The sequence below is a fragment of the Rattus norvegicus genome, chromosome 3, assembly GCF_036323735.1.
Source record: "Rattus norvegicus strain BN/NHsdMcwi chromosome 3, GRCr8, whole genome shotgun sequence".
In the NCBI taxonomy this organism is placed as follows: domain Eukaryota; kingdom Metazoa; phylum Chordata; class Mammalia; order Rodentia; family Muridae; genus Rattus; species Rattus norvegicus.
Window position 1 is genome coordinate 61,490,855 of NC_086021.1, and position 17,295 is coordinate 61,508,149.

The 17,295-nt window shown below is 37.7% G+C and overlaps 1 long non-coding RNA gene across 1 annotated transcript; it reads right to left on the minus strand.

The window, feature by feature from the left end:
• Window positions 1-1,601: 1,601 nt before the first annotated feature.
• On the minus strand, window positions 1,602-9,800 carry LOC120101439 (uncharacterized). Its single transcript, XR_005502004.2, has 3 exons — window positions 9,666-9,800; window positions 9,058-9,199; window positions 1,602-3,929 (listed from the first exon to the last, which is right to left on the minus strand). It is a non-coding gene; the product is annotated as an uncharacterized LOC120101439 (long non-coding RNA).
• Window positions 9,801-17,295: the final 7,495 nt, after the last annotated feature.

Below are 17,295 nucleotides of genomic sequence, written 5' to 3' on the forward strand. Positions count from 1 at the left end.
CACTTAGGACACAGACCTCAGACCTCATGGACGGATGAGCTTCTGCATTTAGTTTGCCTCTCAGAACCACAGTTAATCAGCACCCATTAAGTGCAGCGTTTAATGAATTGGTAGTTACAGGGTAGTAGCTTTTTTTTTTTCCGAGCTGGGGACCGAACCCAGGGCCTTGCGTTTGCTAGGCAAGCGCTCTACCACTGAGCTAAATCCCCAACCCGGACAGTAGTAGCTTTTATAGTAGCTTTGGAGATTAAATTTAGTTCCTAAAAGATGACATTGTCACTACTCCCAGCTTGAAAACTACAGAAAAATAAGGCTTATTATTATCTACAACCAAAGCGGGGATGTCTCTAGCACATTAAATATATTTTACCTCTCATTCTTTTAAAAATAAAACCCTCCCATTAGAATCTCGAATAAACTGTAATTGACAGAAAATGAATTGAAAATGATGTTGTTAATAGAAAGTTAACATATAAGGAAATAAAAGGCTTGCTCTGGATAAGATCTACATTGAATAAAAAATTATTTGTTTACTTTCCTTACGCAGAAAATCAGCATGGCTTTATGGCCTTTTAAACTCTGAGAAGTTTTCCAATAATTATTCATCAGGTAATGTAGGTATTGGAATTATTGTGAAAATTATAAATTATTGTAAAAATATCTTAAATTTTCCTTGTAGAATATCTCTAATATCGAATTTATTGCCAACAAAGGGTCATGCAAGCATGTATGTGTATATGTCATATACACACACACATATATATATATATATATATATATATATATATATATATATATGAGCTGTGGAATTTTTAACCAATTCCAGATCATTGTGCTTGTATATTTACTAAGCATCTTGAACTCATTGGCATAGGGGGGAAATTTCCTAAACAAAACTTCAATGGCTCAGACTCTAAGATTAAGATTGATAAATGAAGTCTCATGAAACTGAAAAGCTTCTATAAGGCAATGGACATAGTCAATAGGACAAATTGGCAGCCTACATACAGATTCGGAAAAGATCTTCACTAACCCTACATCCAACAGACAGCTAATATCCAAAATATATAAAGAATTCCAAAAGCTAACCTCCACAAACCAAAGAAACCAATTTAAAAAAAGGGGGGGGATATAGAAAGCTAAAGATAGTTTACAAAAGAGGAATTTTGAGTGACCTAAAAGCACTTAACAAAGTGTTCAAGTCCTTAGTTATCAGGGAAATTCAAATCAAAATGACCCTGAGATTCTACTTCACACCAATCAGAATGGCTAAGATCAACAACAGGTGACAGCACCTGTTGGCAAGGATGTGGAGAAAGAGAAACACTCCTTTATTGATGGTAGACTGAAAACTGGCACAACCACTCTGGAGATCATTCTGGAGGTTCCTCAGAAAACTGGAAATAGGTTTTCCCAATAGAAGACCCAGCTATACCATTCTTGGGCATATACCCAATAGATGCCCCACCATGCTGCAAGGGCACATGATCCACTATGTTTATAACAGTCACATTTGTGGTAGCCATAAGCTGGAAACAACCCAGATGTGTCAAAACAAAAGACTGGATACAGAAAATGTGGTTCATTTACACAATGGAGTACTAGTCAGCTATTAAGAATGAGGACATCATGAATTTTGCACACAAATGGATGAAACTAGAAAATATCATCCTGAATGAGGATCAGACCCAAAAGAACATGCATGATATGTACTCACTAAGTGAATATTAGTCAAAAAGTACAGAATACCCAGGATATGATCCACAGAACTGAAGAAGGCTAACAAGCCATAGGACCCAAATGAGGATGATTCAATCCTACTTGGAATAGAAAAGAAAGAAATCACTGAGGTGGGGCAGAGGGAAGGAGGAACCTGGGTAGAAGAAGGGAGAAAGAGGGGAAAAGGGGAACATGATCCAGTGTTGGGGTAGACAGGAATGAAGCCCTGAAGGCCATTAGAATGATGGAAATAGGCAACCTCAAAAGGTGGGAAGTGGGGGGACCCTCTAGAATGTACCAGAGACCTGGAACAATTTTTTTCTTTAAAATTGAAAGAGTTTCGGGAGGAGGGAGGTAATGGGGGGAGGATGGAGAGGTGAACACCCATAAAGAAGGGGAGGGGGAGGGGTTAGGGGGATGTTGGCCCAGAAACCTGGAAAGGGAATAACATTCGAAATGTAAATAAGAAATACTCAAGTTAATAAAAAAATATAAAAATAAAAATAAAAATAAAAAGAGTTTCTTAAAGTAAAAGTTTGGAGAAGTTGCTGTATATCTATTGTGTTCAAAGCCAAAACCAATAAAGTTTGCCTCTTCCCTTTCAGGAGAATAATGATCAATAAACAATACATGAAGTGAATAAAATTACATTTTGTATCAGCATCTTATGAATTCTATGAGTAATAGTTGTTAAAGCTTCACAAATAGATGTGAATTACTTATATGGAATTCTGTGTGTTTTCTATTGAGACTTCCAGAAATGTCATAGAAATGAGGTCCAGGTCATAGAAAGCAAGGGAAAGAAATGTGGAAAAAAATCATGAGTACCAAAACTGCTTTATTAGAGAGTAGTTTCAGGGAGAGTTAATTGGAGTACTTGTCTCAGACTGTCTCCCAATCTCTACCAAACTCTTTACAACGTCATTTTTGGAAAATGGTTTCTTCCTTTGTTGTACAATTATTGTATGATCTAAGCTTGGGCTGTTTTTCATATTGACTGTGCCCTCGAGTAATCACTTTTCAGTAATTGATATTTATAACAGTTAGTAGTGAGAAATGCACTTGATTGGCCAATAATCTTGCTAGTTAGCTTTGAAAATTCCAGTGAAGAAACTGGTATGCACATTTTTGATATAGAACAAAAACAATACCTATATCACAGTTAACAGTGTCAAATCTTTATTTACCTCCTAGGGAACAGAACATAACTACCTTTGAATTTTTATTCATTGTATTTGTTTATATTTCAAATGTTATTCACCTTCCTGGTTTCACCTCCACAATTCCCTCATCCCATGCCCCCTTCCCTTTGCATCTATGAGGGTGCTTCTCCACCAACTCACCCACTCTGGCCTCACTACTCTAGCGTCCTATGACTCTGGGACATCAAGTCACCACAGGACCACGGGCCTCCTCTCCCACTGATGCCAGATAACACATTATTGCTGATGCCAAGAAGTGCTTGCTGACAGGAATTTGGTATGGTTATCCCTGGGAGGTTCTGACAGCACTTGACAAATACAGATGCAGACAGTCACAGCCAACCATCAGACTGAGCCTGGGGAACCCAGGGAAAGAGCTAGGGAAAGGACTGAAGGAGCTGAAGGGGATTGCAACCCCACAGGAAGAAAAATACCAGCTAATTGGACCACCCAGATCTCCCAAGAAACAAACCACCAACCAAAGAGTGTACATTGAGAGAGCCATGACTCCAGATATATAAGTAGCAGAGAATGACCTTTGGATGTTTTTCAATGATTTCTGATCATGTATTTTTTTCCTCTCTTACTTTAGGGCAACTTGAATACTCACCAGTGTATCAGATAACCTTCTCTTTGTCTTCTCTTTGGGGTTCCCACTATTTATGAGTTGTAGAAAAGAATGGAGGTGCCTGGGGAAAAATGTCCCTGGAGAGGTCACAGCTTCCTCAGGAGCCATGGAGATTTGAGCAGGTTACAAGGTTTGTAGGTTTGTTTCTACTTTGCTTACACACTGGTTTTCTGTTAGCTGCCAATGTTTAGATATGAAATGATCACATAAACTTCCCCGTGGTAAGGCATAGGAGGAGGTAGGAGAACAGGTAGGTTGGAATGAGTTAGGGCATCTGGAGTCATACCCTTATATGGTATACTGAGGCCTTGGTTCCTTCCTCTCATTCTTGCTTGATTCTTGATTTGTTGTGCAATCCTACCACAGCCAACTTCCTTCACCTTAGAATGGAATATAAACAATACATACAATTAAATAGTGATGGTTTCTGAAATCATGGACCAAAGCAAACCATTACTCTGTGTAAGTTGATTCTCTTGGGTGTTATTCATGTACTTCACGTATCAATGTTTATAATAAGAGTCAGGAGTCTCTCTAATGCTAGTAAATTATTTTAGCATCCTTGGAGAATCCAGGGATATTTAGCTCAGATTCATGCAGAAATTGGTATAGTCAAGTTGCCTAAACAGAAAACCATAGTAATGTGTACAGTCATAACAGACCAGTATCTGGAAGATAAAATTGAAAGTTGAGATTCAATCCTTACTCTTCTATCATCCCACCACAAAATTATTGAATTTATTTAGACTGTATACAAGCAACATGGCATATTTGAAATGCCTCAAGTCTTACAACGAAAGGAGCTGAAAACGGGTAATCATGAGTTCAAGGGTAGCTCTGTTGGCTACTTCCAACAAAGGAACAATAAAAAAAATAGTCAAGGGTAAGAAGGATAGAAAGAACAGAAGAACAGAGGATGTGAAACGAGGAAGGGAGAGGAGAAAGTAGGAAGGCAGAAGGGAGGAAGGGAGAGAAGGAGGGAGAAAGGAGAGAGGGAGAGAATAAATGAAAGAGGGAAGGAAGAAAGGAAGGAGAGAGGGAAGGAAGAACAGAGGATGACAGAAGGAAGGAAGACAGAAAGGAGGAAGGGAGAGAGGGAAAGAAGGAGGCAGGGAAAGGGGTTAAATGAAGCCGCCCTAGATCTTCCTTTGTCTCTTACCTTTCTCACTCTTCAGTGCTCTGTATTATAGGAACGACAGCATCATTTTCAAGCTTTTGTCTCTAAACTTTTAGCCACTTCTAAGCAGATAGTGAATGTTCTGTTTCATAGACATTCATTAATCCAACAAATAAAAACTACATTAGGACCTTGTTTTTAAACTTACAAAATTATCCCCATCCCTTTTTTAGTCTCTCTTTGCATGGATAAGAAAGGTCTCTCATTTGTCAAAGGCCCTTCATGTCTCACCAGTGTCAGAGCATCTACCTATGAGGTCTCTCTCTCTCCTCAAATCTATACTTCCTGAAACTGTTTCTATGATAATTTCTGTGCTCTCATCTCTTGATTCCTGAACATTAGTTAGCATCCTCCAAGGAGCAAATGCCTAAAAGAAATTAAATATGGGAGAAGATATGTCTTGAAGAATCATTCCTACAAAGTAGTAGGAGAGCTTCAGGCTGTGGTGATAATCCCTATTGCCAAGGTACAGCCTTGGATTGAAGAGGGATTCTGAGAGAAAGGGTATCTGGGAGCATCGAAAACAAACAACTCAAACTCAAATCATGGATCTAGGCTGGCAGCTGGTTTCTGCTTGAGAGACCTTTCCTGCTAGCTTTCTCTCTGTTCCACACTCTTTCTGATCTCTTTTCTCAGGAGATCTCCAGACAGCCTTTTCTCTGTTTTCTGCTCATGACAGCTCTCCCAGCAGTTCTCTCTTGCTGTTCTAAAATTTCTTTGGCTAGCTCATCACTTGCAGGTCATAAGCCAGTCTTTTATTTTACATATTAATCTGGTCTTTTACTCCACATTTCCTTTTCATTGTTCTATGAGTCAGCATCCCATGACCCTTTGATTCTTAAGACACACCAAGCACACATTTTCTTGTAACATTGCAAAAGAATGCAAAGATCTGCCTGACTCTGTTAAGCATAGGCAATAAGCTAGCTGGGTGGGACCCTCTCCTGAAATTACCATTTCTACTACACCTGGCTTTAACCCTGCTCTCTTCTAGGCTTACCAGTAACTCAGGAATCTCTCTGCATTGTACGTTGATTCACAGCACAACTGAGTTTGCTCATTTATATTTGTGAAGCCTCTCATAACAATTCATAATACATCTTTATCGAGACATTATATATTTCTGTCCCAGGGGCAGGAGCCATCTCATTCTGTTCCTAAAAAGGCCAAGCCGGTCTGTTACCATATGAAGGAGTCCATTACAGAAGATGCATTAGTTAGGGCAAGTCTCAAGTAGGTGACACAGTTCTGTTACAGAAGACCTGGACCCATTGTTATCTATGTATAGTGTATCAACTATTTCCTGCAACATGACCCACTGTGCTGTGTTGCTAAGTGCATAGCCAAGATATGTGGCTTCATCTCCCAATGTAAACCCAGAAGTACAAAATGTGGAACCACAGACTTTAGTTGCAACCGTTCTATTAAGTTTCTGCAGTAGGACCCTGAGCATAAGAATCTCTTAGCACGTACCTACTCTGCTACATTTGATCATCAGGTATCACCCATCATTGAGAGGAAAGTCATCTAGCTCACAGACGATCAGAAAAAAAAAATCTATTTAGTCTTTCATTTTGTTTTCTTTCTCCTGAATCTAACTACTCCTTAAATGTTATTTTTCTCCTGACTTCTGTCAGTACTTCCAGAATTTTCCTCTTAAGTCTCCATTTCTTGTCAGATTCATCCTAGGAGAATCACACTTAAAATCCACTTTCTATTGTTTCTGAAATTAGAAAATGTCATTATTGTGTTTCATGGTAGACATAAATGATAAACTATAAAGCTTAGGATTACCTCTGATTTTATGTCCTGTGAGGGATTTTTATATCTTGAAATATCACCATCTGTACTTAATTAGCACTCCACTTACAATTCTGCCCGGAAAGTATCACAGATCCATCCTTTCTTTTCTTCACAAGTCATCCTAATCTATAAGTCAACTCCCCTCTCTCTTGGATGCCTGTTAAACCCTCTGTATCGGTTTCATTGAGTTTTCAGGTTATACAATGAGTAACCTTGCTGCAATTTAATTCTCACTAATAGCACTTTCTTCTTTAGAACTTTATGAAGTTCAGCATTCTTCGTGGATCATGGAAGGCATTTTAATGGCTAGCTCCTGCCTCTGTGTGTATCCTACTCTGTTACTTGCCACTAGACTATGTTTTAGTCGCAACCCTTTTCTCCAGTTTGCTGTCTGTAAAATATTCATTTTTTTTCCTGTGGTCCTTCACTAATTTCTTCTCTGACCAACTTTTATCCATTTTTCAATGACTTCTTGAGAAACCATCCTTACGTGTTCAAATTCAGATTTATTAACTGTTATTCATGGCCTGAGATTACTTTACTCTATTACTAAGAACAGTCCCTACCTGGATTCATCTACTTGCTCATATATTCATGAATATTGGTATTACATCTCCCAAACATGAAATTTTGCACCACTATTTTAAGGACACCTTCTTTTCTATTTTGCATCTCATATATGTCTAACCATTTAATCTGAAAATCAGAACATTTAAGTCAGAGCCCTTCTACACCATAACTATCTTTAATGTCTCGAATGTATAGTTTCTTGATGTGCCATGTATGATGTAAGTTTCCTTCAGGAAAACACTGGATTCCATCTTTTTACCATCTGTCCCCACTTACTCAAAACTATATTGCTGCTTTGCTCAGACTATTAGTTGAGGTAGTTCACCAGGGTCCAGAGTAACAACGCTCAATTATATTCAGTGGTTCTTAGTAGAATATCCTACTCAGCTGATCTTCTTTTACTCATTCAGTACCTTGAGAAAGTTTCATGCAACCACAACACTAGGCTATATATGTCCTTGTGTGGTCAGTCATAAACACACACACACACACACACACACACACACACATGCACGCACGCACACACACACACACACACACACACACACACACATATATGTATATGAGTTCATTATTGTTCAACCTTCTCTAAAGAGTGGTTACGATAACACTACCTCCACTGAGTTTTGTAAAGAATTAATGTTACTCTTCCTAAACTGACAAGCTTTATAAATGAAATGCTTTTAACATTTTTATAGCAATTAATAGATACGTTCCTCTTTATCCTGGTTTGGTAAATGGATAATCCACCTGTCCTTGTAATTATCATCACCTTCAAATGGATTTTTCCTTTCGGATCTAAAATTATTTGTCTAATTTTCGCGATGCCACAAAACATCTACCATTGTTTAACGGCTTTGGGACTTGCTTTTGTCTTTTGAGTAATACGTAAGGTTTTTGTTACCAAAATCCATCAAAACCAGAACCTAATTACTTTTGATTTATGCCTGTGTCCCCTGCAGATTTTTTCTTATTATACCTTACTATCCTTCCCCTCCTTGCCCTCATATGGCTCGAATAAAGTACGATGAGTACTTGAAAGAAACATGCACTTGTGTTCTTTTATCTCTACTCTAATGTCTTGACCTCAAACCAATTTAACCCTCTCAAATCCATCCTAACTTTAAGTCAAGGAGAGCCTTTTCTATAAAACCTTACTAAAAATAACATAAAAAATTAGAAATATGGCAAAACACAAAACAAAACAAAACCGTAAGTTGTATATCTAAATAGCTGGGTCAACAAAGCATGACTCTTCTTAGATGAAGACTATAATACAAGCATTTTAACCATGAAAAAAAGTTTGCATTATTCGCTACCTAATTTGAGAAATTGAGACCAAATATCCTCAAAACTCCTTCCTTCTGTAACCTTATCCTGTCCTTACTTCCACTGCTGCCCTAGGCAATATGGCATGAAAAGGCTCAGAGAGAAATATTCATTTGTAAAAGAAAAACAAATCATTATAGCAACACTCACTGGTCATTCTGTAGCAAATGTGCAATATTCAGATTTTATATTTTCCTGAAATAACATGCACATTTTAGGCATGAAATTATGATTGTTTGACTGTGAAATGCTGCACCCAAACACCATGTGGCTTTTAGCAGCATATCATCATATCAAGAACTATTTTTACCCTTTGGCGATTTTTCCTGCTTTGGCTCTGAGAGTGAGTCCATACGGTATTTGTATGTGGCATCAGTGGCAAAGATTTTTTAGTAGGGAAGATTTCTTCATTTAAACAGCATCATTGTGCAGTACATGTAACCGGTGATAACAGAGACTCTAAACCAGAAATCACAATTGCCGCCTTTCAGTCAAGTGGCAAGAAATTATGTCACAGTGAGTAGGGAATTAGTTAAGATGGCTAGATCGCTTTCTTTTTCTTTAAACGGTTGAAGCACACCAGCACATTTAGAATATCCCGAGAATGACAATATGTTTTAAATACATACTGTGCATTTTTCCCAGTGACTCTGACTCCTGGTGGCAATGAACTTTGTCCAGCATCTCATCAGATAAAAGCAGACAGAGGGCCTTATGACTTCCATGCCTCCATTGCTTTGCAGAAGCCCGGGCAGAAGAAAAGAGCAACTCCTTGAAAGATTGAAGCACATATTGGTCCCCTTCCAGGATGCAGACATGAAACCATATAAGAAATATTTTGAAAAGACAACCAAAATTAGCCAAACTCTTTAAACTTTCAAAATGCTTGGAGCAAAAGTCTGTTTTAGTTTAATCCAAATTAGTTTGCAGACTTAACTAGAAAGAGAAGCTATAGGAAAATATGAGCTGGCTTAACGTGTGTGTCTTGTCTATAACTACAAAGTTGGCTTTTGTTTCTTGAAGAAACAGATCTGGTTATGGGGTTTTCCAAACCTGCGATGACATAGAAATGGAGTGCATGGGATACTGAACATGGATTCTCACAGTCGAAAACACAATTGGCATTGGAAGTAAGGCAAGACCACATTAATTCACATACAATTTCCCCTGCCCTAGTCTCTAAAGGAAAGAAGCAGTGTTAGAAGGACTAATTAAATCAACTTTGTTTTTTACTCACCCAGTACATACTGCTGTTCGATGTGGTGAACAGAGGATTCCAACACCATACAAAGGAGGTCCAAGCTCCACTAGGCTCACCCATGTCTTCTCCTAGATATTCTTCTAGTTACCCATCTAAGTAGCCTTTCAGCACTTCGTGCTGTATAATAAAATGGTCCCGAATTTCCATACATAAAATAAAGCCAACTTGTCCATTCAGCCTAAATGCTGAATGTGTGATGCAGAGGAATTCCATTTTGTCAGTTGATTTATTGTTGGGTCAGAAGAAATAAACTCTTGAACCCCAGTGGAGGGGAACTGTGCTGTTCTGTTCTATTTAGAACATGTCCACCCAAGGATTGGGGGTCTGGGGAACAGTGTATGCTTTTTCTCCGGTGAGCAAAGAAACGAAAACAAGAACAGGTAAATTTATTCAAAATTAATGTTTTATATAATTTAAACCCAATGAATAATCTTTTTTCTGATAAACCTGAAGATTAATTTTTTTGTTTATCTTATACATAATGCATTTCTTCCTAGCCTGTGCCTTCAGGAAAGAAGCTGCCTGACAGTTTGGACATGTTTGGAGTTGAATCACCACAATGGCCCCTTTTCAGTTTGATCATATATGTTTAGCTTTGCATGCACAGAGCCAGTAATCACAGTAACTGTTAGTAGCTGTTGGTCGGTTTTTACAAACGCTAATATCAAACAGTATTTAAAGGACTGGAACTTGAAAGCAGAAACTTACTATCCCACTGTAAAAAGAAGCAAAGCTGAGTCTTAAAGGAGTTGACTGGCTAGCTGCTGGTGGCGTACAGGTCAGTCAAACATGGGCAAGTTCTTCTGACACCTGACTTACTGTGTGCTCGTCTCCTGCATAGGAAGCTAGCCAATGAACTAGGTTACTAAACTTACTTTATTATAGTAATTTTCCCTCTTCTTCCCCTAACCACCCCCTATCCTTATATGGAAAAAATTTGTTATTTAAAATGCAGGGTTGCTTTCGAAAAGGGTATTTGCATGATTAGCAGGGCTAAGAGAAGTCTGTTCGCACTACTATAGCTGATTAACTCTGCTATGGTTGTCAAACAAAAGAAAGGGGCAAGGAATATCAAATAGAAAACAACAAGCACCAAAGTTAAATTTTTTGCTTTCTTAGTTGCACTGTATCAAGATTTCTGAAATGAAGAAAAAGTCTATCTGTTCTTTAAAAAGTGAATTGTACTTGAAGTGATCTCCCACTTTCTTGGCTTTGTGAGGAAAAGAAATGTACAATACTCCACTTGTTTACTCACTCAGCCACATGTAAAAAAGTGTACTTAGGAATGGTTTATAATACAATATTCAGTAGAGTCTGTCTTATTTAACTGCCTTGATCAGAAGGGACAAGCATTTCATTTTGGCACAGTGTGGCCCCTACCTCATTTCATCTTTTGCTCAGAGTTCAGAATGCCACGCTTTGAGCAGAGAGGAACAATGTGTTGTGGTTTTTTTTCAATAAAGAAAAAATTTGTAAAACACAATAGTGATGATGAGAAAAGAATCTAGTAATGTAATTCTCGACTCTTTTAGGATGGCAACTATTTGGGGCAGGGTGATGGTGGTGAGGGGGGACGTGTCTCATGGTGGTTCCGTAAAGAAGGAAAAAGGAAGATCGGAAGAAAGTTAGCTTTTAGATTATGAAAGAATCAAGGTTTAGAAATCTCGTCTGTAGGAGCATTGGTTGCTAAAGCATGGCTGACTAAACAATGTAAACTCAGGACAATTTATGTTTGAGGAGACACTGTGGAGGGGGTGAAAACACTTCCTAGATGTCCTGAAAAGAAACCGGATCTTGATGGCAGTAACATTTGAACTTCAGCTGACTGCCTCCTTGAGCAAAGCCAGGGCAAGGGAGAGAGTAGGGGAAACCTTTTAGGAGTTACTTAAGTGGGTCTTGTTTTCAATCATTATCACCAAACAGAAAAAAAAAATTCTTAGTCCCCAAATCGACTTTTGTCCTTTTCTGGGGATTTCAAGAGGCATCGATCTGTTCTCTTCTGAATGCAGAATTAGATCACTTGTCTTAAACTAAAAACAGAACAAAAATGTTAAAATTTTTGTCTGATGCTTTGTCCTCATCTTTATGTCACGAAACTCACTGAAATCCAGACAAGTTAAAGGGTCCCTTGACTCATTAGTTGCCACTGGTTTCATGTGGCAAATGTAAGGTGGGGTAGGGTAGAGGTGATAACAAGGTCTCCCTGTTCTAATGACTTCATGTAAACTTTCTATTTATATTTCGATGCACTTAGCATTCTGAAAAAAATGCATTTTTAATTAATGAGTGCACTTAGCGATATCCTGATTCATGTTATCAGTCATGCTTCCCCCCCTCTCTCTGTACACACACACACACACACACACACACACACACACACACACACACACACGTACATCACCTTCCTTCAACATTGTACTGTCCCTCTTTAATTTTCTCCCCAAATCTTGTTGCATCTATGTTGGGTTTTACATTTATGGCTCAGTTAGATCAATAACTTTTGCACTAAGTTTTAAACCATTAACTGAGAGCACTCCTGTTATTTTTCTCCTGCTGTGGTCAAGTACCGGACAAATACAGTTTAAGGGAAGGAAGAACAATTTCACCTCAGTTTTCAGACTAGAGAGGGCATCATGGCAAGAAGTTTCAGTACAACCAGCTTGGTGGCAGAGGGAACAAGTGGTGAAACTCTCTTCATGTCACTGGCCAACCAGGAAGCCAGACACATTACTGGATGGAATCTGCAACATTATACTTCAAGATGTACCCCAGTGGCCTGATTCTTCCGGTTAGTCCCCACTTTATAAAGCACCTTCAGACTCCTTTACAGCACCACCAACTGTTCAAACTCATGAGCCTCCGGGAAGATTTCATACTCAAACCTTAAAACACTGTGTGTGTATCATAGAGATAGTGAAGACTTCAGAGAAGTATACAAGTGCAGGTTTTTGTTTTATTTGTTTGAAATTTTCAAACTCACTGAAGCATGCTGAGGCTATCCCATATCTTTGTTCAGTTTAAAGTGCTTTCGTCAATTCAAGTTTTTACTTTAAGTGCTAGGTATTGAACTCAGGGTTTCTTATACATGGGGCAAGAACCATATTACTGAGCTTTCTCGGCCTCATAACAATCACTTTTAAATTCTTTTTACTTATCAACAGTTATATGGATTACACAGAAAGATTTCAATCCTTCATTCCCTTTAAGCTTCCAGTTGGTGTAAGGCAAAATGCCAGTAGGTTTCATTATAGAGAGTTATTAAAAAGTCATTACCTTGCGTTTGTTGACAAGGCTGCATATTCAGGAGGGCACGAGAGTTTCAGAGCTATGGAACGAGAAAATCATCTTCCTGCCTTCTTTTCTTAATTTGACAAAGACATCACTGGATTCTTGGACTATCAGAATCCAAACACCACTGGTTCAAGTATGTTGAGATAATTGGCAAGAAGTTTATATTCATTGCAAGGAGAAAACTGTACCTATGAGTTTCCTCAGGTTAGGTGTGGACAAATGCAACTGGCATGATTAACTTGAATGTACTTATTGGTAATATGTTCCAAGCTTGAGTAAAGACCAATATATACTTTTCTTGGTACATGTCAGAAAGCTTCACTTATCCAAACACTTTCCCAAATGATACAGTACAGGCTTGTCAACATAATTATTGCACAGGATCATTTATGACTGAAATTGCTTTAGGCTTTGAGTATTGCACAATATGCACACCTGAACAGTACAAAAAGGTGTTTGTAAAGAATGCACAGGGAGCCAATTTGGTAACCATCCCGTGAAAAGACATTACAGAAGCAGTACAGCAGTGTCCCACAGTGTCTTGCATTCAAAGGCAACAAAATGTCCCCAAGGAGTTCAAACTGCAGCCATTTTCAATGGACACTCCTCCTGGTTCTCATATTCTCCAGACTCAGTTTCCAGCTTTCATGAACCTTGTTTTTATTCCATGCTGGGCATTTCTACCAATATCCCAACAGCTAAGAGCCATCTATTTGTTATGATGATTTTTCCACTTATTAATAGTAAAGGTTAAGGATTTCTTCTTTTGTTCAAAATAGTATTGATGAGTTGTGTTTGATTGAGTTTTCCAAGCTTCTCTTTAGGCCTTCTTGTTTTAAGTAGGTAGGTATTTGGGTTAGAAAGGGTATAAAGGCTAAGTCATGAGAAGCCCAAATGAGTCGTGAGAAGTCATTCTGGCAGGGAATGAAGACATCTTGTTAATTAAAATCTTTCTTTCTTGCTACAGCATGATCGCAGATAGACAACAAACAGAATACATATACCCACAAGGCAAACTTGTAAACAATTCTTAAACATTTAACTGATGAATTTCTGTGGATACAGTGCAAATTTTAAACATTTGATGGAATTTTGAGTACCTGCCAGTAAATATATTGAACAATTGGATGACATTAGCCAGCTAGATGTTCTCTCTTCTCTGTTTCTGCAATGCTGCAAACCTTTAACTGTTTGGTCTCCCCATTTGGATAAAGATTTAATTCCACAAAGTTGCCCATTTGTATGAATAATATAATTATCTTGAATACCAACAGTGGCAATTATCTCCTTATGTTATGATTTGTTTGCTAGTTATACAATATTTTCTTGCTATCCTGCGTTTTACTTGAGCTAAACATTCATTTCTTATCATGCCAGCCTGTTTCTTTTGACTACCATACCAGAAGAACAGGAGAACATTTGACTTTGTGGTTAATTTTCTACTTTTCCATTTGCTGATATATTTGTGCGTCAGAATGATTGCAACTAACATTTTTCTCCATGCTTCATGAAACAGGACCAGATACTTAGTGAACTCTAATTTGGAAGTTTGTCTACACTGATATTTTTACTGTCAATCTTAAAGACAGGGTCCTTGACTTGAGGAATTTTCTCCATACTTATGATAGTTAAGAGTTCGGCACCAGCAGGACTTAATGCTTCTCATTCTGTAGTGTCAGTTTTTAGATTATGAATGCAGTTTTATAAATATTCATTGTTAATGAAATTTAGATATATTGATTTCTAGATTATTTTGTAATTCATGTATATGTTTGCTCTAAGTTTTGATAATTTTTCTTAATTGAATATGTATGATGTTAACTATATAACTAAAGGATATATATTTTGTTTTTGCGTATTTGTGTGTGCGTGTCTTTGAATGTGTGGTGTGTGCTCTCTGGAATATGGGAGTGGAGTAGAAAATGATATTGTTAGGAGCATGTAAAAGAAAGAAAAACAGCAAGGAGTTATGCAAGAAGATTCTCAGGTAATTATAAGTATTTGGCAGAAAATTAAGAGTGCAATGTGCTAGTGAATGCAAATTTAGACAAAGGATTTAAGGAGATATCTCTGAGGATGTGATATTTATGCAAAGATCTGAATGACACAAAGGAGCCAGCCGTGATAAAATCTATGGGAAGAACATTTCAAGTAAAAGCAAGAGTTACTGAAAAGGTCAAAAGGCAGAAATAAGCTTAGCTCTGTTAGAAGTTCCTAGAAGGTCTTACGCTTGAAAATATGTGTACTATGCAGAATTTTAAAATATCTTTCAGACTGCTGCTGAAAGTCTTGAAGAATTGGGTGTAAACAAGAGAATTGTTAGTTAATGGATACAGTAATTTGAGGAAGGAAGTGACTTGAACCAGAGGCAACAGAATTAGTGGAATTAGACTATAATATATTTTGGAATTAGAATTAACAGAGAAGATACAGAAAAATAGCAAAAAGAAATAAAGTAATAAGTGATAACTCAGTGGGGTTGGGGATTTAGCTCAGTGGTAGAGTGCTTGCCTAGCAAGCACAAGGCCCTGGGTTCAGTCCCCAGCTCTGAAAAATAGAAAAGACAAAGAAAAAAAAGTGATAACTCAAATGCTTGGTTGATAAAAGGAAGTTGTGAATCCATTTACATGAAAGGAAACAGCAGAAGAGAGGGCCCACTTTAGGATAAATAAAGATGAAAGTGTTGCTCTGGACACATTTTAATTTACAGAGTATGGAATTGTTGTTACTTTACTGACATAAGAGATAACTAGACAACTAATAAAACAAATAAAATAAAACAAAATAAAATTATTGTGAAGGATTTTTCCAGTGAATACTGACTTAGAAATATAACTAGATTAAGCTGAGAAAAATATGGTGTAATGTTACTCCATCAGCAGTGGGCTGAATAGAACAAAATTAAAGTACAATCTAATCAACTTTCCCAAACTAAAGACATCACAGAATTTTGCACTTCAGCCCAAGAAGTCCAAGTTGTTTGTCCTGTGAATACAGACCTAACACCTGTGGAACCCTTAGGTTTTGAGGTCTTTAGACATGGACTGGACAGACCTCCAGCGTCGCATGATGTGGGACACATATGTGTCCCATTTTGAGACTTCCAAGTTTCCACAAACAAATCAAATTCTCTATCAGTCCTTTCTCACATATGCATTCCTAAAACAATCTATCAATTTCTATACACCACAGCAAGAAAAGCTCACCATTTGTGAGTCTCTAGAGTGCTGTAGTACAGAGTTTCAGAGCCATGTACACAAGGACGACAACTTATCATTGGCGATAAACTCAAGTTTCATGGGAGTCCTGACAGTGAAGTAATTCACCTATGCTTCTTTTACAGACAGAAGTGCTGAAAGGGAGAACTGGTCCTAAGGGCTGACTGAACTGTAAAGTGAAACTTAGGAAGCCAATCATAAGTACTGGGAAGGAAAGGCCTACAGAACATGACACATGTTGATGCCCTTGAATCACTGTAGCCAGATAGAGACAGACATGTCAAGAGGGAAAAGTTTGTTACTTAGAGGAGTTAACCTGCAGCCTTGTTCTACAAGCACCACCTTCCACTACAGATGCACATCTCTTCCTAAACTGAATTGTTTATTTAATAATAACAGCAACATTGTGAAAAAAGAATTAAATGTAAGATCCAAGTGCTCCTGATTCTGAAGACTCTCAGGAAACATAAAAACTATTGAAATTAATGCACACAATTAAGAGTTTGATTTGAGAAACAAATTAAAAGAAAGACATAAATGAGATTATAAGAGGCAAGCATCAGGAAACCTTAGAAATGAATGCAAAAGATAACCAAAACAAAGGCAATATTAAAAAACATGTGACTGTAGAAGGGATATCTCACAGGGTTCCCATTCCTATGCAAAATCCTATAGGCAACTGACTGCTTGAACAGGGAGAATTAGCCTCTCTCAGGGATAAGGCCCCTTACAGGTGATCCAATACAAAGGGGTCAACCCTGAAACTGTATACACATAATCAACTCAATTGGATTCAGCAGGATGTATTTACATACTTGTGTGTATTCATACAAATATACATATACATAACAATAATAATTGAAGATAAAGATCAATTTGAGAGTGGGAAGGGAGTGAGAGTGGATGGCAGAAAAGTGAAAAGGGCTGGAGGAAGGAAATGGATTAGGAAAGTGTTGTAATTCTACTTTAGTTTAAAATTTACATTCTGTTCTCTGATTCCCATAGCAGCTCACTGTTTTTGTGAGAATGGTTGTGTCTATGACTCTTTGCCTGCTCTTGAGACTCATTTTTTTCTTATTGGGTTGCCTTGTTCAACT